The sequence below is a fragment of the Leuciscus leuciscus genome (assembly GCF_965113295.1).
Source record: "Leuciscus leuciscus genome assembly, chromosome: 3".
Classification (NCBI taxonomy): domain Eukaryota; kingdom Metazoa; phylum Chordata; class Actinopteri; order Cypriniformes; family Leuciscidae; genus Leuciscus; species Leuciscus leuciscus.
The window spans coordinates 28,981,222-29,004,293 of NC_138727.1; the positions used below are offsets into that span (position 1 = coordinate 28,981,222).

General features: G+C 42.4%; 1 long non-coding RNA gene across 1 annotated transcript; it reads left to right on the plus strand.

Moving 5' to 3' along the window:
- Positions 1–9,619: 9,619 nt before the first annotated feature.
- Positions 9,620–22,862, plus strand: LOC309495651. The gene is made up of 3 exons (XR_014204757.1): positions 9,620–10,000; positions 18,837–21,958; positions 22,107–22,862. It is a non-coding gene; the product is annotated as an uncharacterized lncRNA (long non-coding RNA).
- The last annotated feature ends 210 nt before the right edge of the window (positions 22,863–23,072 follow it).

A 23,072-nucleotide genomic window follows, 5' to 3' on the forward strand; every position in this document is an offset into this window, starting at 1 on the left:
GATTATTGTAATGGACTCCTCACTGGCCTACCCAAAAAGACCATAAGACAGTTGCAGCTCATACAGAACGCTGCCACCAGGATTCTGAGCAGAACCAGAAAATATGAATATATCACACCAGTCCTCAGGTCTTTACACTGGCTCCCAGCTAGATTTAGGATTGATTTTAAAGTATTATTACTGGTATATAAGTCATTCAATGGCCTAGGACCTCAATACATTGCAGATATGCTCACTGAATATAAACCCAACATATCACTCAGATCATTAGGATCATATCATCTAGAAATACCAAGGGTTCACTCTATGCATGGTGAGTCTGCTTTTAGCTATTATGCCAGCCGCAGCTGGAACCAGCTTCCAGAAGAGATCAGATGTGCTCCTACTGTAGTCACTTTCAAATCCAGACTCAAAACACATCTGTTTAGCTATGCATTTACTGAATGAGCACTGTGCCACTGTTCGTCCGACTGTACTGTACTGTATTTCATTTTATTTTTCTAAACTGTTTTAATTATTCTTATTTCTTTTTATTATTTAAATTTCTTCTATGTAAAGCACTTTGAATTGCCATTGTGTATGAAATGTGCTATATAAATAAACTTGCCTTGCCTTGCCTAGGCCAAGAAGCAGCCAATATATTTATTAAGTATACAGAGGTTGGGTTCCTTCAACTGTCCATCCTATTAAAAATGGCTAGGCTATATAAGATAATTGTAAAAAAAGAGTATTGTATTTCGTCAGATTTTATAGTGTTGAATATATTCAAGCGCGAATGAGAACCGTTTCGAGGGGGATGCCAGGTGTGCAAAAATACAAAACAAAAAACTTGCTTGCAAGAATGTAGCCTCTACCAAACTTGTACACGCCGTTTAGACATAGGCTTACTTCTGACTTTTTTTTTTTTTTTTGTCCGTTGCAGCTTTGGCCATGACAAAAACATATGCATGAAAGCCGGAAAACAAACGCTGGTTGACCTCTCACGTCCGAATTTGAGGAAGTGGTGGGGGAAGTGACGTATGCCGTAAAGCAGTCGAATTTTGTAGTTCTTTTTGTGCTCGGGTTACTACCCGAACCCCGAAGTTACGTAGTGCCAGTAAAAGTGATACAAACCCCGTCAGGCTATGGCAGACGTGTCATTCAACCTATTGTAAGTCGATGTACCATCACAAGGGTCTTGGAAATATATTATGAAGGTTGAAAAAATACATAGTGTTGCTTTAAACTAATTTAAACTTTCAACTTTCAACTAATTTAAACGTTCAACTTTCAACTAATTTAAACTTTAAACTAATTTATACTTCAAACTACTAAATTTACTTAATTTAAACTTATAAACTCATACACTTATAAACTCATTAATTCATACAATTATGAACACTTATGACTAGACGACAAAGTGTGAAATCCTCCGAAGCAACACTGTCATGCGAATGTTTGAGAAACAGGTGGATGCGCTAATGACTCATCTGCTTTTGTCACCTGCCCAACCCATTGGTAAAGCTGAGGACTACTTTTACAGAGTGGAGTTTCAAGCTAGAAGAAGCCCACATATCCATCTTCTTGTTTGGATAAAGGACGCACCCGAGTTTAAAAAGGACGTTTGTGGATGTTTGTGACTTTATTGACCGCAACATAACCTGCCAGTTGCCCGATCCCTCGGCTGATCCAGAGCTTCACCAAATCGTCACAGAGGTTCAGCTTCACAGCAGGAACCACTCAAAGTCCTGTAAGAAGGGAAATCTATTGTGTCGATTTGGGTTCCCCAAACTACCGGTGTCTAGCACCACGATCACTCGTCCACGACCACAGCGTCCTGAAGAAGACAGGACGCTGGAAAACACAGGCAAGTTAACGCTCAGGAGTCTGTGGCACGAACATGCAGTTTACCATTGAAGAAGTGTTCACGAAGTGTTGTGTTTCTACCGACGGATGATGAGGCGCTAAAGATGAGTCTTCCCCTAAGCGTCCTACAAAATAAAAATCCCGATTCGGAGGATGTGTGGATGTCAGGGATGATAGATAAATACAGAGCAAGGCCAAACGCGTGACTTTGAAAAGATGTGTCTAGCAGATTTTGCTTTGGAGTGCCGCATCATGTACAGTCAACAAACTAAAGGCAAGAACGTTCACCAGCTGCTCAACGGCATGGGTTTTTTTTCAGAAGAGAACATCTGGGAAGGCTGCAGTTATTAGGTATGCACGTTTTTCGGAGGAAAAACAACCAGAAAAGTTTTACAGTAGATTACTTAAGCTTTATATGCCACATTGAAGCAACGAACAGCTAAAACCTCCAAGATTTCCAACTTATGAGACGTTTTACAAGAGTGCAAGGGTGGAACTACCTACTCACCCTGGTTTGCTGATGCCTGTCTGTGCCATAGTCCAAGCACACAAGGAAAAATTCGAAAAACACAGCGACGAGGTGGATAAGGCGTTCGATCAGCTGCAACAGCAAGGGCCATCTGAGAACGCATGGACCACTTTTAAACCTGAAATTGAAGTGGATCGTTTAGAGTGTGTTGCAGAACGACAAGACATCCTTCCAGATGATGAGAATGAACAAGATGATGTCCCAGAATTTTAGATTCTTGAACATGGAGATGGAGTCGTGCCACAAATAGAGGCACCGCAGATGAGCATCGAATTTGTCAGGAAGTTGTTTAGAAGTCTAAACGAGACGCAGGCAGCAGGGCCGGAGTGGGGCCACTTTTCAGCCCGGGAGTTTCAGGCCCAAGACCGGCCCACTTTTTCCATGGTGGAATTCCAAATTAGCACTTTTTCTAAATTGGATAAATGAAGCAACAGTTCAGCTATTGTGTAGTTTGTATTAATACCATGGTTCAACAAATAATGTAAAGATTAAATAATAATTCACTTAGACTTTATAAGAAGCAATTGCGACTTTATCACACAATTCTGACTTCATATTTCGCAATTCTGACTTTATAACGCGACTTTATATCACACAATTCTGACTCTATATCTTGCAATTCTGACTTTATAAGCAACTGCAACTTTATTTCACGCAGTTCTGACTTTATATCTTGCCATTCTGACTTTATAAGAAGCAATTGCGACTTTATTTCACACAATTCTGACTTTATATCTCGCAATTCTGACTTTATAACATACAATTGCGACTTTATATCACAATTCTGACTCTATATCTTGCTGACTTTATAAGCAATTGCGACTTTATTTCACGCAGTTCTGACTTTAGGCTATATCTTGCAATTCTGACTTTATAAGAAGCAATTGCGACTATTTCACACAATTCTGAATTTATATCTCACAATTCTGACTTTATAACACACAATTGCGCCTTTATATCACACAATTCTGACTCTATCTCGCAATTCTGACTTTATAACACGCAATTGCGACTTTATTTCAGGCAATTCTGACTTTATATCTCGCAATTCTGACTTTATAACACGCAATTGCGACTTTATTTCACACAATTTTGACTTTAAATCTCGCAATTCTGAGAAATAAAGTCAGAATTGCGAGCTGTAAACTCGCAATTGTGAGATAAAAAGTCGCAATTATCTTTTAAAATGTTTTATTCTGTGGCAGAAACAAAGCTTCCATACCTCCTGGCCTCTTCCTCCCATCCATCCATCCTCCCTGACGCGTACCGTCACGGTAGGGCCGGCCCAGCTATCGGTAGGCGCCGGCGGTGCCGCGGTAGCCTACCTGAGAAAACGTTTTGGAAAAGACGTGTTATGGACCCAACCAACTCTATAGGAGGGGAGGGGAGAACTCCCTCACATGGTACAACCCATGCAGAGGCTGCGCGCTGCGGTGTCAGAATGCGGAACGTGTGTAGCCTAATGTAACTAACGTGACATTGAAATGTGAAAAAAAAAAAATATATATATATCCTCGACCGGCCCAAAAGTGAAGCGGCCCACCGGGAATTCTCCCGATTCTCCCGATTACCCACTCCGGGCCTGGCAGGCAGCCATATTCTACACCAAGGTTTCTCAAACTCGGTTCTGGAGGGCCACTGTCCTGCACAGTTTAGCTCCAACCCTGATCAAACACACCTGAGCAAGCTAATCAATGTCTTCAGGATCACTAGGAAAACACAGCTAGGTGTGTTTGATTAGGGTTGGAGCTAAACTGTGCAGGACAGTGGCCCTCCAGGACTGAGTTTGAGAAACCCTGTTCTACACGGTCTGCCAGTGGTGTCTGAAGCGTGTGTGGGGTCATAATCCAGAACAGTTTTCCTACTTCATGTCAGGTGGTGCTGGTTGTGGCAAATCACACGTCATCAAGTGCATATACACGGAAGCGACCAAGATTCTGCGACAGCTGCCTCGACTACGGGAGGAAGGAGATCTGTCCGTTCCTACGGTGCTCTTGAGTGCGTTTACTGGAACGGCAGCGTTCAACATATCCGGTAAAACACTGCATTCCATCTTAGAACTTCCAAGGAATCTGAAGCCACCGTATCAAGGACTTGGAAATGCCCTAGATGAACTACGAGTAAGACTATGCGACGTGGAGATTCTTATCATCGATGAAGTGTCCATAATTTCGAAGGATCTTTTTGCCTACTGGAGATGTCAACAAATCAAAGGCAGCAAGAAACCTTTCGGCGGAATCTCTGTCCTCTGTCCTGAAGAGGATGTTTTGGACTTCTGGAAAGACCATTTCCAAATGATTACCCTCTCCGAGATCATGCATCAGAAAGAAGACCTGGCTATTGCCCAACTTTTAAACCGCCTACGGGTGAAGCAGAAGACCGACGATCTTCCCGAAGAAGATAGAGCTTTGCTACTCCAGGCTGTGAAGGACCCCAAAGACTGCCTATGTGATGCACTGCACATATTTGCCACCAACAAGGAAGTTCACGGACACAATACCAAAACAATCCATGCTCTTCAAACTGACATCATTACCATCGATGCCGAAGACTACAGGAAAGACCCCAGAACAGGAGGGATGAAGAGACAAAAGTAGCCCATCACCGGAAAAAAGGAAGACTTGCCTGACACCATACAAATTGCATTGGGAGTACGCATAATGGTGACTAGGAATTTGGACGTTGAAGATGAAATAGTCAGCGGGTGTTTTGGAAAGATTGCAAACATTGTCAATAAGACAAAAGATGGAATCGACACTGTGCAAATGTTAGGACTTCAGCTCGACAATCCAAACACAGGCAAGAAACACCGCAAAAGGGTGCAAGGTGAAGAAGACGACTTGGTTTACATCGAGAGATCCGAAGAAACTCTTAGGAAAGGAGCAGTTCGTCGACAATTCCCCATCAATTTAGCCTACGCCTGCACAGCTCACAAAGTCCAAGGCATGACAATGGAGAATGCCGTTGTGTCACTGAAGAAGATTTTCGAGCCGGGAATGGCCTACTTTGCCCTCAGCAGAACGACCTCACTTCGTGGATTGCACATTACGGACTTCAGTGAAAAGAAGAAAGCAAGAAATTGCACAGAAAGCTGGTGGTGGAGTCGCAATATATTGCAAAGAGCATATCAGCTCAGCCTAGGCAGTTTGTAAAAAATTTGACCGATCTGGAGTATGTCGTCATCAAAGTAGATAGCCCGATCAAAGCAACAATCGCTGCTGTCTACAGGCCACCACACTATGGTTTTGAAGAGTTCTCGAAAAACTTGAAGAGTCTGCTGGATTATTTGGACATCGTGGACAAACATACCGTACTAATCTGTGGAGATTTTAATGAGGATCTCCTATGCACAGGGAATAAAACTGTTCTGGAATTGTTTCAGTCTAAAGGATACACGCAACTGATCACCACAGCAACAACTAAAAAGAACACTCTATTGGATCATATTTACATCTCTCATCCAGATTTGTGCCTTCAGTCGGGTGTTTTGCATAGTTATATAGTTAATAGCAGCCATGTCACCCTGTAGCCCAAGACCGGTTGCCCACTGAAGCTAAGCAGGGCTGAGCCTGGTTAGTACCTGGATGGGAGACCTCCTGAGAAAACCAGGTTGCTGCTGGAAGAGGTGTTAGTGAGGCCAGCAGGGGGTGCTCACCCTGTGGTCTGTGTGGGTCCTAACGCCCCAGTATAGTGATGGGGACACTATACTGTCAAAGAGCACCGTCCTTCGGATGAGACGTAAAACCGAGGTCCTGACTCTCTGTGGTCATTAAAAATCCCAGGATGTCTTTCGAAAGAGTAGGGGTGTAACCCCGTCATCCTGGCCAAATTTGCCCAGTGGCCTCTGTCCATCATGGCCTCCTAATCATCCTCATATACTGATTGGCTTCATCACTGTCTCCTCTCCACCAGTAAGCTGGTGTGTGGTGGGCGTTCTGGCGCAATATGGCTGCCGTCGCATCATCCAAGTGGATGCTGCACATTGGTGGTGGTTGAGGAGATTCCCTCCTTCTATGTAAAGCACTTTGAGTGCCGAGAAAAGCGCTATATAAATGTAATGAATTATTATTATTATTATTATTATCACAATCCCGTGTATTGTATTTTGCGTAAATGAGTTTTTGTGATGGACCGTTATTGTTGTGTGTTGCGGTAGGTAGTATGCCATACGGAACCGTTTGCCACTGCTGAAACTGCTTTATAATGCACCAGTGGGGCTTCGACAGCCTTATTCAAACGGTTGGGCGCGTATGGTCGGGTTGCGGTGAGATTGTGGCGTTAGAGATTGTGGTTAGGAGATTGTGGTTAGGTGATGATGTCAGGGGATTTATGCCACTGAGCTACAAGTAAGGAGCAACCTCAGCAGCAGGAAGGACGGAGGAGTAGTGTGACAGCTCCAGGGAGGACACAGACAGTCAGAGCAACAGTGGCAGTAAGTTATAAAAGACACAGCAAGCAAGGTTAAGAGAGAAGTAGCAAGGCACCATTGTAATGTATTTGATTTGATTTGATTTTGACATTATAACATTGTACCTTGAATTTATGTTCAATTTATACAATTTGTGACAATCTGTATGGGATATGCAGTCCCCTGCTATTCTATGATTGATATGTGCCCTTCTGTAAAGTTGCAGGAAGAATTGGGAGACAATAGCAGTCCTGTCCGGATATGAGTGTGCAATATATCTTCTAAAGCCAAGTGTTAAAAGATTTTTCTTCAGTCGGTGTACTACTGCTTTTCATAACCACATTTGAATGGAAATGTTATATTTTAATCTAATTTTAAATTTAATGTTTTTCAGGAACCGGCCAATTGAAGTCAGATTGTCTGAGAAGATCACGTGTGCTACAGCAATGAATATGACAAGCTGGTGCTCATTTCTTTCCTTAAGTTTTATTTCTGAGTTTACTTTCTTGCTTTTTTTAGTTTATTAGTACTGGTGTATGTAGTGATTCCATTATTCATTCATGCTCAGAGGACGGGACCAAATGTCTATGACATTGAGGACAATGCTGAAGAATAAAGAGGCAGAGGAAGAAGTACAGGGTGGGCCATTTATATGGATACACCGCAACAACATGGGAATGGCTGGTGACACCAAAGTCCCGTTTGTGGCACACCAGTACATGTGAGGGGGCAAACTCCTCAAGATGGGTGGTGACCATGAGATATACTAATGTACCACAAACAGGACCTCAATATCACCAACCACTCCCATGCCACCACGGTGTATCCATATAAATGGCCCACCCTGTACACTGAGGTAAAGTTCGTCAATACTTCTGGTAAGGTCAGTGCATTTTATTATACAATGGTTTTAGGATTTTCCTGGGTCAGAAATGCAGCAGTCATCTACATCAGTGATGCGCGGGTTGATCCGAAATGAGCGGGTGCCTGCGGTCACCCGCGGTTACCCGCGGTTACGAGTCATCCAAAAATATTTTTAATGATATTCGGGTCGCGGTCGGTCGGGTCGTTTGAAATAAAGATGCCAATTAAACCTTTGTAATTTATATAGTAGTATAGAGAGCATAAGCGGAGTGGAGCGGTGAGAATCTTCGCTCATCGCTCACGGAACTGTCCACCCCTCCGCTCCCCCACTCAAAGCTACATCAGGCCGCTCCGCTCATTATCGCTCGATCAGCGCTCAACGCAGTTTGATCCGCGCTCCACTCAAATCGCCCCCCGCTCGCTCCAAAAAGGGGAAAAAAAATCTACATGTAGCCTATATCACTGTAGCTTAGACCACAGCCTTACCTCCTAAAGAACTAATGAGCAACAACAACATTTTTCAAATAGAAATGTTTTATTTCAAATGACAAATTAGGCCTATGTAAGAAGGAATATAGCCTACACAAAGTCCTGTAAAATTAAACGAATAAATGGGCCTAATAATATGAATAACAATTATATAAACAAAAATATAGCCTACATAAAAATTTTACTATTAGGCCAGAATTTTGATAAGTTAACTTTTGTGCAACGCGCACGATTAAAATTTAAATGGGCTTATATCCATTGTACACACAAACTGCTGTAAAATAAAACGAATAAATGGGCCTAATAATATAAATATGAATAACAATTATATAAACAAAAATATAGCCTACATAAAAAATTTACTATTAGGCCAGAATTTTGATAAGTTAACTTTTGTGCAACGCGCACGATTAAAATTTAAATGGGCTTATATCCATTGTACACACAAACTGCTGTAAAATAAAACGAATAAATGGGCCTAATAATATAAATAAAATTTATATAAACAAAAATATCAAATAAATATAGGCCTACATAAACGTTTTAAAAGTAGGCCTAGGCTAAATTAACTATTAGGACAACATTCTTATAACTGAACTTGTGCGCAGCGCGCAGGATTAAAATTTAAATGGGCTTGTATCAATTGTTTGCATTTTACGCTGTATTTAATTTAGGCTACACTTTAAGTTACCGTATTCAATTTGCTAACCTTTTGCTTTCTTCCCAGCGTGTTCACATATCACACTGCATGTTTTCGAGAGGTGTGTCTTTTTAGATTCCAAAATTAATCTTTAGGCCTACTGACTGAAACGATGTCGTTTTCTTCTACCACATAATAGTTAGTTTTACACCTGTATGACTTCTTATTTTCCTTTTTGAAGTAGCCTACTTTTTGAACTCCATTATTGAGCCGAGTTTTGACTGAAAATAGAATCCATCTTGCAGTCATCAACAGTAGACTGAGTCAGGCTTGACTGAGCATGCTTCAGAATCTTGGTGTGCGCGGAGCGAAATTGGAGCGGGAAATAGGGCGACGCTCCATCCTTTAAAAAATGCCGCTCTGCGTTCTGTCCAAGATCCGCCCGCTTGCTCCCGCTCCACTCCGCTCACATGCAATTTTCTATGAAATACATAGGCCTACACTTTATTGGCTGAATAACTGGCGCGAAGATGACGCACGAGCTCAGTCTGCAGGTAGAGATGGAGGCGGCAAGAGAAAAGGTGAAGACTGGGGAGTGGAAGCTCCGCAAATACACAAACAGAAAGAGCAAAGTTGCCGAAATAATGAAAGATAATGACCAAAGTGCTGGCTTTGTCATGTGTATTTCTTGCTATGCATTTACTAGCCTACTTTTAAAAAATGCGGGTCAGGAAGCGGGTCGGGTACAATATTTTCTTTCTTTTTTTTTGCGGTCCGAGTTGCGGGCGGGTTAGTTGAAAACGTCGGTCGGGTCCGGGTTGTTTATACATTGACCCGCGCATCACTGATCTACATCACTCATAATATATCTCAATAACTGATCAAATAAGTGTTTTTTTTTATTCGATGCAGGAAAAACCCTGGGGTTTGTTCAGAGACATGTGATTTGATGTGAAAGCTTAGATTTTAAAGTGTATGATAGTTCTCAGAAGTGAGAGAGGAAAAATTGTCTCTTGCAAGAAACTTTATGCTCCATAAGTCTAGGAGAATCAGAAAAAAAATTCATTAACACTATCATATCTGTTTTACCTCCTCTACTTCAGGATATCCAGCCTGTATGCAGTGTCTGATCCAGCGGCTAGATGGCGGGAGATGCTTCATTAGACCACTGATTGCATCTCATCATTGGATGCACAATTAATTAATTTTAATATATTTATAAATGGTTTTATTATCATATTAAATAATTGCTTTACATTTCTAGATATATATCATATAATAGCTTGAATAAGAAAGTTATTAATATTATAATGTGTACTCTGTCACGGTATGCAGAGAGAATCCAAAAGGCGAAATGGCAGGTAAACAGTTCTCTTTAATAGAAATAAGTCAAAGCCAACAATGGCCGGTTAACAAAGGCAGTTCGTAAATAAGGAGATCACAGAGAGTGACTATGAGTAGTTCAACAGGCAGGTCCGGATAACTGGTGCACAGCGAGACCAGGGAAACTGGTGAGGCGTCGGACACTCTGCAACTCTCCACGGCAGGCAGCTGGGCACAGCACAGATCAGGTAATAAAGCAGGTAACGAACAGACCGGACAAGACAGGACTAGAAACAATACTCCTTAGCTGAGTAAACTCAATGGTCAAGTCAAGTCAAGTCAAGTTTATTTGTATAGCGCTTTTCACAATACAGATTGCATCAAAGCAGCTTCACAGTATTAAATTAAAATATTACAACAAAGTTTGTTTCAAGAGGAATTTATTGATTGATAAAATTAAATTAAATATCCCCAAAATATCCCCAACTGAGCAAGCCAAAGGCAACAGTGGCAAGGAACCGAAAAACTCCATCAAGTGACCTAATGGTGTCCTAAAACTCCATCAGGTGCCTTAATGGAGAAAAAAAAAACCTTGGGAGAACCCAGGCTCAGTCGGGGGCCAGTTCTCCTCTGGCATTGGATAGAGGCCGGATTGTAGTTTGAACTGTAGGATTATATGAATGCCTGGCTGAAGAGATGCGACTTTAATCTAGTTTTAAACTGGGAGAGCGAGTCTGAGCAACGAACAGTATCAGGAAGACTATTCCAGAGTTTTGGAGCCAAATGTGAAAATGCTCTCCCTCCTTTGGTGGTTCTGGATATCCTAGGTATGACCAAAAGCCTTGAATTTAGTGATCTCAAAGAGCGCGATGGATTATAGGGCGATAGAAGATCCGTTAAATAGACTGGAGCTAAGCCGTTTAGGGCTTTATAAGTCAGTAGCAATACCTTGTAATTAATACGGAACTTTATAGGTAACCAATGCAGTGATGATAAAATCGGTGTTATATGATCATATTTTCTTGATCTCGTAAGAACTCTAGCGGCAGCATTTTGGACTAACTGTAGCTTGTTTATTGAGGATGCAGGACAACCAGCTAATAAAGCATTACAGTAATCCAGTCTCGAGGTCATGAATGCATGAACTAACTTTTCTGCATCAGAAACTGATAGCATATTACGTAGCTTAGCAATGTTTCTAAGGTGGAAAAAGGCTGTTTTTGTAACATAAGAAATATGATTTTCAAAAGACAGGTTGCAATCGAGTATAACACCCAGGTCTTTTACTGTAGAGGATAAAGTAACAGGACATCCTATGATGTTAAAGTTGTATTGTGCGAGGTTTTGTGGGCGGTTTTTTGAACCGATAAGTATTACCTCTGTCTTGTCTGGATTTAATAAAAGAAAATTACGCGTCATCCAATCTTTTATATCTTTAACACACTCTGTCAATTTGGAAAATGTAGCGTTTTCATCCGGCCGTGATGAAATATATATTTGAGTGTCATCAGCATAACAATGGAAACTAATTCCATGTTTCCTTATAATATTTCCAAGTGGCATCATATATATTGAAAATAACAGAGGGCCTAATACAGATCCCTGCGGCACTCCATAGTTTACTGGAGTTATGATCGATTTTTCTCTATTTAAATAGACAAAATGGTAGCGGTCAGATAGGTATGATTTGAACCAGCTTAGTGCTTGTCCTTGAACACCAGTATAATTTTGTAGTCGATCTAAGAGTATTGTGTGATCTATAGTATCGAACGCAGCACTAAGATCAAGTAAAACTAGTATTGAGATACAGCCTTGGTCAGAAGCTAAAAGTAAATCATTTGTGATTTTAACGAGCGCAGTTTCAGTGCTATGATGCGGTCTGAATCCAGACTGAAACTTTTCATAGATATCATTTTGTTGCAAGAAAGAGCCCAGTTGAGCGGACACCACTTTTTCTAATATTTTAGACATAAATGGAAGATTTGAAATGGGTCTATAATTTGCTAGATTATTATGATCTAATTGTGGTTTCTTAATGAGAGGTTTTATAACTGCCAGTTTAAATGTTCTTGGAACATGACCTAAAGATAAAGACGAGTTAATAATATTGAGGAGAGGCTCTTCCACTACAGATAACACTTCTTTCAGTAGTTTAGTTGGTATAGGATCTAATAAACATGTTGTTGTTTTAGATGAAGTGATAAGTTTATTTAACTCTTTTTGTTCTATAGTTGTAAAGCACTGTAATTGTTCTTTCGGGGTGATAATTGAAGCTGAATTGTAAGGCGCGATTGAAGATTGAACGTTTATAATTGTGGTTCTGATGCTTTCTATTTTCTCAGTGAAGAAGTTCATGAAATCATTACTACTGAACTGTAACGGGATATTTTGTTCGGGTGACGTCTGTTTATTTGTTAGTCTAGCCACGGTGTTAAATAGAAACCTTGGATTGTTTTGGTTGTTTTCTATTAGTTTGCGGAGGTGCTCAGCCCTGGCAGCTTTTAGGGCCTTTTTATAACGTGATATACTGTCTTTCCACGCGATTCTAAAGACCTCTAAATTAGTTTGTTTACATTTACGCTCTAAAATACGGGTTTCTCTCTTTAAAACATGCGTAGTATTGTTATACCATGGTGCTTTATTTTTCTCTCTGACCTTTTTTAATTTAATAGGTGCAACCACATCCAATGTTCTAGAGAGAATGGTGCTCATAGTGCTAGTTAGTTCTTCTAGTTCATCTGTTTGTTTGGGTTCAGGCAGCAGCTGAGACAGATTAGATAAGCAATTTGAGAAATTATCTATGGTGGATGGGAGGATTGTTCTGCCTGGTTGATAACGCGACGCCGCATGACATATTACAGCAGTACGTAATATGCAAGTTACCATGTAGTGATCAGTGACTTCATCACTTTGTGGAATGATATCTATATCGGTTGGATCGGTTCCGTGTGATATAATTAAATCGAGTGTATGATTAAGACGATGAGTTGGTCCGGTGACGTTTTGCTTGACCCCAAATGAATTTAATAAATCTGTAAACGCAGCTCCTAACGCATCATTTGGATTATCTACGTGTATGTTAAAATCTCCAACAATTAATGCTTTATCGACATTGACTAATAGGTCTGAGAGAAAATCTGCAAACTCTTTTAGGAAATCAGCGTAAGGCCCTGGCGGTCTATATACGGTAGCCAAGGCTAGAGATAATAGTGATGTTTTTCTAACATCTAAGAGCGTAACATTTAGTACAAGTACTTCAAATGAAATAAACTTATAACCCGTTTTCTGAGTAACATTTAGAATATCTTTATAAATGGTTGCAACACCTCCGCCACGGCCAATCAGACGGGGCTCATGCTTATAACAGTATCCAGGAGGAGTAGACTCATTAATACCGAAATAATCATTTGGTTTAAGCCAGGTTTCAGTAAGGCAAAGTACATCGAAGCTATTATCTGTGACTATTTCATTTACAATAACTGCCTTAGGTGTGAGTGATCTAATGTTTAGAAGGCCTAGCTTTAGAAATAGTTTTTGTTTACTAATAGCAACATTTTCTGTTTTAATAACAATTAGATTTTTCCTAGATCCTGCATTAGATTTATTATTTGATCTCACTAAACGAGGAATAGACACGGTTTCTATGCAATGTTCTACACTAGTATTTATATCATTTATACCATTTATACAATGGTCAGTACATACGTGACGGTAGGAAATAATCCGACAGAGCAGAAGAGAAAGAGAGAACTAGAAATAGAGAGACAAACGACAGGAGATGGGAAACAGGTGTGTGATGAGAGAATGAGAAACAGCTGAGATAGATGAAAGGGAGATAATGCATCAAAGAGAAAGAGCGGGGAAGTAATGACCGAAAAAGGCCAGCAGATGGAGACAGATAAAGATAAGAGAAACAGGATCATGACAGTACCCCCCCCTCAAAGTGCGCCCCCTGGCGCACCAGAGGAGGAAGACTGGCGGGAGCGGTAAAAGTCGTCAATGAGCGAGCGGTCCAGGACGTCCCGGGCAGGGATCCAACTCCTCTCCTCCGGACCGTACCCCTCCCAGTCAACGAGAAACTGGTGACCACGACCACGAGGACGAACATCGAGGAGCCTGCGGACTCGGTAGACAGGGGAGCCCTCGACACGGATGGGGGTAGAGACAGGACGGGGTGGAGGGTGAACTACGGGCTTGAGACAGGAGACGTGAAATACCGGATGGACACGACGAAGATTAGATGGTAATCTGAGTTTAACAGAGACAGGACTAAGGACCTTGATAACGCGGAACGGTCCAATCAATTTGGGAGCCAGTTTTCGAGAAGAGAATTGGAGCGGGAGATTGAGAGTGGAAAGCCACACTCTTTGACCGCGGACATAACGAGGACTTTTAACACGGTGCTTGTTAGCGGCTCGGCGAGTGATAGAACGAGACTTAAAAAGGGCAGACCTCACCGCTCTCCAAGTTCGTTTGCAACGTTGTATGAAGGTTTTGACTGATGGAACATTAGACTCGGTGATAGAGGAAGAAATAAGGGGAGGTTGGTAACCCAGACAGCATTGAAACGGCGACAGCCCGGTGGCAGACGAGGGGGCGGAATTATGGGCATATTCAGCCCACGGGAGTTGCTCGAACCATGAAGCGGGATTGCGAAACGCGAGACTGCGTAAAATGCGTCCTATGGTCTGGTTAGCGCGTTCTGCCTGACCGTTGGTTTGCGGGTGGAAACCGGAGGAGAGACTGGCAGAGGCTCCGATGAGGCGACAAAATTCCTTCCAAAAAAGGGAGGAGAATTGTGGACCTCTATCTGATACGATACTTTCGGGAAGACCGTGTATCTTGAATACATGATCGACAACAATCTGAGCAGTCTCTTTCGCGGAGGGAAGTTTTGGAAGCGGAACAAAACGAGCCGCCTTAGAAAAGCGATCGACAACCGTAAGGATTACAGTATTTCCTCCCGAAGAAGGAAGTCCTGTAATAAAATCGAGCGCTATCTGTGCCCAAGGACGCGACGGGACAGGTAGAGGTCTAAGAAGACCTGCAGGAGGTCTGTTGCTGATCTTAGTTTGAGCGCAGACAGAACAGGATGCAATAAAACGACGAATATCTCGTTCCCGAGAAGGCCACCAGAACCTTTGTGAAACAGAGGCAATAGTACCTCTAACACCCGGATGACCGAAGAACTTGGAGGAGTGGCCCCACTGGAGGACAGCGCGACGAGCAGAAGGAGGAACAAAAAGTAACCCCTTGGGGCAATGGCGAGGCGTGATAGAGTGAGACAGGGCGCGTTTAACGACACGTTCAATTCCCCAGACGGCCGCACCCACCACTAATCCTTGAGGAATAATCCTCTCATCCGTGGGTTCGACTTCGGGGGAAGCAAACTGGCGAGAGAGAGCGTCGGGTTTCTGATTCTTGGAGCCAGGACGATAGGAGATAGTGAAATCGAAACGAGTAAAAAAGAGAGACCAACGGGCCTGACGCGCATTAAGTCTCTTAGCAGAGCGAATATATTCAAGGTTACGGTGGTCAGTCCAGACTATGAACGGAACCGAAGACCCCTCCAGCCAGTGACGCCACTCACCCAACGCAAGACGAATAGCAAGAAGCTCGCGATTTCCCACATCGTAGTTGCGCTCGGATGGAGATAGGCGGTGTGAAAAATACGCGCAAGGATGGACCCTCTCATCCGTGGGGGACCGCTGGGAGAGGACGGCTCCCACACCCACCTCTGAGGCGTCGACCTCCACAATAAACTGTTTAGAAACGTCAGGAGAGATGAGAATGGGTGCGGAAGAGAACAGAGATTTAAGGCGATCAAAAGCAGTCTGCGCAGCGTCACTCCAAACAAAACGGGTCTTGATAGAAGTAAGTGCGGTGAGAGGAGCGACCACTTGACTAAAGTTTAAAATAAAACGTCGATAAAAATTGGCGAAGCCTAAGAAACGCTGAAGCGAGACACGAGAGTCGGGCGTGGGCCATTCCATGACAGCGCGGACCTTAGCGGGGTCCATACTAATACCCTGGGCAGAAATAACGGAGCCGAGAAAAGAGACCGACTGGACATGAAACGAACATTTCTCGGCTTTGACGAACAATTTGTTCTCCAGAAGGCGTTGAAGGACCTGACGAACGTGTTGCACATGAACTTGGAGAGAGGGGGAAAAAATTAAGATATCATCGAGATAAACGAAAACAAAGACATTAAGCATGTCCCTGAGAACGTCGTTGACCAAGGCTTGAAAGACGGCGGGGGCGTTGACCAGCCCGAAAGGTAAAACCCGATATTCGAAGTGACCGAGGGGAGTATTAAAGGCGGTCTTCCACTCGTCTCCTTCCTTAATGCGAACAAGGTGATAAGCATTGCGGAGGTCTAATTTTGTGAAGAACTGGGCTCCCTGCAGGATCTCAAAAGCGGATGACATAAGTGGTAAGGGGTAACGGTTCTTAACAGTTATGTCATTTAAACCTCTGTAATCAATGCAGGGACGCAAAGAGCCATCCTTTTTCTTCACAAAAAAAAAACCCCGCACCGGCAGGAGAGGAGGAGGAGACTATAGTACCAGCATCGAGTGACTCGGAAAGATACTTCTCTAAAGCCTTACGCTCCGGAGCGGAGAGAGAGTAAAGTCTTCCCCGAGGGGGGGTAGTACCCGGGTGAAGTTCAATGCCACAATCGTAGGGACGGTGCGGAGGAAGAGAAGCGGCCCGGGAACGACTGAAGACCGCTCGCAAATCGAAGTACTCCTCGGGAACCCCTGACAAATCACCTGGTTCCTCCTGGAAAACAGAAACAGAAGACACAGGAGAAACAGCAGACATCAAACACTTAACATGACAAGAAAGATTCCATGAGAGGATAGTACCCTTAGGCCAGTTAATCTGAGGGTTATGCTCTACAAGCCACGGATGGCCCAAAACTACAGGGGTATTAGGGGAATGAAAAATTAAAAAAGAAATAGTCTCACGGTGGTTACCGGAAACGGTGAGAGTTAATGGAACTGTGGCACGGGAAACCCTGGCAAGGATCCGTCTATCCAGAGCAAAGACAGTGGTGGGATCCTTGAGATCGACAAGAGGAATTCCATGTGAGAGAGCCCAGGTCTCGTCCAAAAAATTACCTTCGGAACCAGAGTCAATCAGGGCATGACAAGAGGCGGAAGAGCAGGGCCAGCGGAGGTGAACAGAAAAAGTAGTCCGTGAAGGCGGCGGAGGGTGTAGAGAGGAAGCGCTCACCAGTAACCCTCTCTCTACTGGTGAGCTTTGGCTTTTACCTGACAGGTGTTAACGAAGTGAGTGTCAGAACCGCAATATAGGCAGAGACGATTCATGATGCGGCGCTGGCGTTCGGCAGCTGAAATTCGAATCCCGCCCAGCTGCATGGGCTCCGGATCAGTGAGAGGAGCGGCAGAGGAGGTGGCCAGCGGTGGAGTAAAGGATGAAGGTTGCATGTTGCGAGCGCGTCGTCGAAGTTCGAAGCGTTTCTCCACTCGCAGAGCCAGATCAATTAGAGGATCGAGACGAGATGGGACTTCACGAGCCAGGACTTCATCCTTGATCTCGGCGTTGAGTCCCTCGATGAAACGCGCCACAAGCGCAGGCTCATTCCACCCACAGGAGGTGGAGAGAGTGCGGAATTCCACAGAAAAATCCGCAACCGTCCCTCTTCCCTGACGGAGAGTGGACAACAAACGGGATGCTTCAGGACCATGGACAGAACGGTCGAAAACCCTTAACATCTCTTCTTTAAAAAGGGTATAGTGATCAAGGCAGTCTGAATTAGCGTTCCACACGGCCGTACCCCACTCTCGAGCTCGTCCTTTGAGAAGAGAGATGATGTAGGCGATACGAGAGCGTTCTCTGGCAAAGGTGAGGGGCTGAAGCGAGAAGACAACTTCACATTGAGTCAGAAATGCCATACATTCTGTTTGCTCACCCGCATAACAAGGGGGATTATTCACACGCGGCTCTGGAGCGTCTGCAGTGCTGGAGGACGAGTCCGTGCGGAGAAGATGGAACTGTCTGGAGAGATCGTTAATCTGGGACGCCAACGTATCAACGGCAAGGCGAGCAGCGGAGAGTTCCTCCTCGTGCTTACCCAGCATGGCCCCCTGAATCTCCACAGCGGCCTGGATAGGATGCTCATTAGCTGGATCCATGTGGTCGGATTATTCTGTCACGGTATGCAGAGAGAATCCAAAAGGCGAAATGGCAGGTAAACAGTTCTCTTTAATAGAAATAAGTCAAAGCCAACAATGGCCGGTTAACAAAGGCAGTTCGTAAATAAGGAGATCACAGAGAGTGACTATGAGTAGTTCAACAGGCAGGTCCGGATAACTGGTGCACAGCGAGACCAGGGAAACTGGTGAGGCGTCGGACACTCTGCGACTCTCCACGGCAGGCAGCTGGGCACAGCACAGATCAGGTAATAAAGCAGGTAACGAACAGACCGGACAAGACAGGACTGGACGAAGACAGGACTAGAAACAATACTCCTTAGCTGAGTAAACTCAATGGTCAGTACATACGTGACGGTAGGAAATAATCCGACAGAGCAGAAGAGAAAGAGAGAACTAGAAATAGAGAGACAAACGACAGGAGATGGGAAACAGGTGTGTGATGAGAGAATGAGAAACAGCTGAGATAGATGAAAGGGAGATAATGCATCAAAGAGAAAGAGCGGGGAAGTAATGACCGAAAAAGGCCAGCAGATGGAGACAGATAAAGATAAGAGAAACAGGATCATGACAGTACGCCATGCCATAGGAGGATGGGCTCCCCCTGCTGAGTCTGGTTCCTCTCAAGGTTTTTTTTTTAATCTCCCTTAAAGGGATACTTCACCTCTGGAAAGATGAATGTGTATTTAAAATGGGTCATTTATGTAGAAGAAATGTTGTAAATTATTTTTGAATTTGGAGCTTTCTAGACTGAGAAAAGCCAGAAAATTTATTTTTGGCTTATGTGGATGAAAGACAACAACTCCCAGAATGCACTTGCTTCGCTGCCCTAGGAAACCACTCCCAAGCCACGCCTCCAGGTAAGAGAGCTCAGCAGTTAAACAACAAGGATTAGATACTAGTGAGTCTCCCCGGGATTTCGAGATCGCCCAAAATGTCCGGGATTCGGCTTTTGCGTTCGACAGTCGCCATTCATTATGTTTACTGTGGAGAGCAGGACGAAGCTGAGGGGCGCGGGAGAACGGCGCGAGGCCGGTGGCGTGATTACCGATGAGCAGGTCGCGCTGCAGTCAAAGACGCACTGGTCTCGTATCTCTCACGGAGGAGCGGGAATTTTCTTAGCAATGTTAAAACGCACATCAACCGATCACTTGTTTAGCGTTCATGTAAACACTACATTCAGATTCACCAATCGGAATGAATTCAGTTAGATTGAAACAAAGGTGTGCATGTAAACAATGAATGGCAACCGCAGAAAGCAAAAGCTGAATCCCGGACATTTTGGACGATCTCGACGGCCGGACATGTCCGGGAAAAAGAGGATGGTAACCCCTACTACTCAGCTTTCTCCTACTAGTCAGCTTTCTCCACAGAACAAGAGCCTGCTAGCTTAGCTTCCAAAGAAAGACGACTGTCACTGTGTACATTCTGTGAGTGAGATCCCACCCTCTATGGACGGGTTGAAAACATGCGGAACGAGCTCCTCCTACTGGTTGTAGTCTTTAGCCTCTGGCCAAAAAATCCTCCGATGACGCAAAATGACGATTTTTGCGTCATCGGAGGATTTTTTTCAGACAAAAAATACATAAATCTCTCGTCTCAGGGGGATATGAGGGAGGAAAGCACGGTAATTCGAAAATACTACAGGTTTCCTGAAGTACTAAATACTAAATCCTGAAGTATCCCTTTAAGGAGTTTTTTCCTTGCCACTGTCGCCATTGGCTTGCTCACTGGGGGTATTGTGCCAGGTCCTGTCCCTCCCGGGTCCCTACCGACCAGGGTTGCCAAAACAACGGTTAACGAATTGACAAAGATATTATCATTTAAATCATAAAAATGTAAATGAAATTTGAAATCAAAATTAAATCATGTTATAGCTTAGTCACTTACAATAAAGCAGTAAGCCCTGTGAAGCCATTGTATATAGTGATTTCAGAACAGCTAAGGGGCGTTAAAATGTTCTGAAATCAGTGTAAATCATGACTTCACAGGGGTTATGGGCTTACATACATAGCAGTACACCAAATCATGGATATTAAAACAGAGTATTTTAAAATGTACTTTTGTGAGTAAAAACGTTTACCTGTATTCTGCCAAAATTAAAGTTTGAGGAATAGAAATGATAAAAGTGAAGAATTTAAAACAAGAAATTTGAAAGTGAAGAATTTACAACATAAATGTTAGTATTGTGTAAAATAAGTTATCAGATAAGCTATGTTATCAATTATAAATTGTATTATTAATTGCAACATTAATGCATTTCTGTTTTCATTTTTATAATCTAAGAGGTAATGCTGTATGAAGTATATCTAATACAACACTATAGGATCTAATCCATTTGCTGGGTGGGATTTGGCACCACAGGCGTTTTTCAAAATTTTTCAAATAAACATTTTATGTGAATTGGCACATCCAGCGTTTTTGTCTTTATTGAATTTTACACATTAAGAATATTTTCTTGTGAACTTCAGAGAAGATCCAGGTAAATTCACAGATGGTAAGAGGGTCATTTAAAATCTTACATTTAAATTAGCTTTATATACTTAACACTCAAGACCACGACATTTACAGGATATCAACAATCAATCAAAGTTTGATGTTTTTAAAAGAATGACATCATACATACGCAGACACGTCTGTTCCTGTTTATGTGTGTTCACTGTACAGCGACAGTATGTTTTTGTATCCAGAAGTGTGCATAATTTGAAGAATATTGATACATTTAGACAGAATCATTATTTATATTCGTATTCCAAAAAATTATGCGACCTGATGAGCATTAGTGGCTTCCAGTGTTACGACCAGGTGGTGTGGTATTTATGTATTGTCATATCATTTTCTCATTTCTTAATTCTAAACTTTAAAATACTCATTAATTATTATTTCAACTACAAATTTAAATTAAGTTGAAAAACAATGAAAATTAAATATAATTCAACATTATTATTATTCCAACCAAATTGTACTTATGTGCAAAGCGATCAATTGGGGTGTCAGAGTTAAGTGCCTGTGTGTAAAGTAACTTTGCGGGCGTTCTCTACTGGGTCCTTCATAGAAACGAGGGAGTCGTGCCATTTAAAACAATAAAAAATAATGTAATACATTAATGTAAAATGTTGCTTAGTATTAAAATATAGCTTGAGATGCACGATATTTTAATTTGCTTCCAGTTGGATACACGAGAAGCACCTGCAGGGACGCGCAGACGGTAGTCGTGGTAACGAACACCACATCAACCTCTTCTGCGTCTGTGCTGAGCTTCCGGTGGAATAACAAAACAAAATGCACACTTAAAGGTGCTCTAAGCGATCCCGGGGGCCTGTACCATGAAGGTAGCTGAACAAACTCGGGGTTACAGGATTAGTTTTGAGTTGACAAAACCAAACCGATGCAATCATGCTTTATTGATGCAGCTCATCAACTTTCTCTGTCAACTCAGGCTTTGATCCTTAAGCTATGATTACTCCACGCGCGCGTGCACATAAAAGAGTGACGTCGACACTGAACAGCCAATCGCGGGTAGTAGAGCGAGAGCAATATATTTTTCCGCGGAGGAGCAAGAGATAATCATTCATAATTACGATGAATTTAAATATGTATTTCAAGCTCGAAACAATACGGTCTCTGCTGCCAAAGCAAGAGAAGACTGTTGGAGAAAGATTGCTGATTGTTAATGTGTAAGTTAAACAAATACGTTCTATATTTATGTAAAATTATGTATATATGTATGTGTAGTCTACACGTGTAATATAGCCTATAGCCTATTTTTATAATATATAAAAATGTGCATGTACTAAAAAAAGATTAATATTCATTGATTTTTAGATGCAACCCCAACTCCAAATGTTCTTGGCAGCAGATAAAGACAAAATATAAAAATATAATTCAAAGTGGTGAGTATTTACCACAACCTTTTATTATTTTTGTGAACATTTTATCACAAACACTTGTTTGCAGCAAACAGAAATAAAGAGTTAAATTCAGAAAACCAGAATACACTGTGGCGGAGGAGTTGGCTCTGAGTAGGTAATAAGGGACGGCCGATTATGGATGTGATTACAGGTGCTGTACAATCTGACCCTGGTGCTGGCTTCTCTAAGCAAGTAACACTGGGTACGTGTGCAATACATTACTACTTTTTTTAAAGGGATAGTTCACTTTGAAATAAAATGTTGGTATGTTTTAGCTTACCTCAAGGGCATCCAAGATGTAGGTGTCTTTTTTTCCGCAGTAGTTTCAATTTTGATATTTTTAGGTCAAACCGTTCTTGTCTGTCAGTCAAATAATACAGGTCTATGGTCACCACCTCAAAGAGCAAGCACAGAGTCCAAATTAAAACAATTCCACATCGTCCAAATGAAACAATTCCCCATCGTAAGTACACATTGATGGCCTAAGACACGAAATGAGCGGTTTGTGTGAGAAAACGAACTGTATTTATATCGTTGTTATCTCTTGAACACAGCCGCGTCCAAATGATCTGAGGGCGCGGGCGGGTATAGATATATACACTAGATGTCGCCTTGGCTACTGCAGTTCATTGGAACGAAACCGTAGCCAAGGCGATATCTAGTGTATATATCTATAAAAAAAATAAAAAAAGAAGAAATTGGAGATCAAACAGCTGGATAAAACTGATCTCAGTATGTGAACTTATTTAACCAAGTAACACTTTAATATGAATATTTATTAATGCAACTTTCTCTTGCTCTCTTTCTCCCTCCCATCCCACAAAACCAATAAAACAGTTTGAGACCTATCTGCAGTTTCAATGTGCTTTTATTAAGTGTA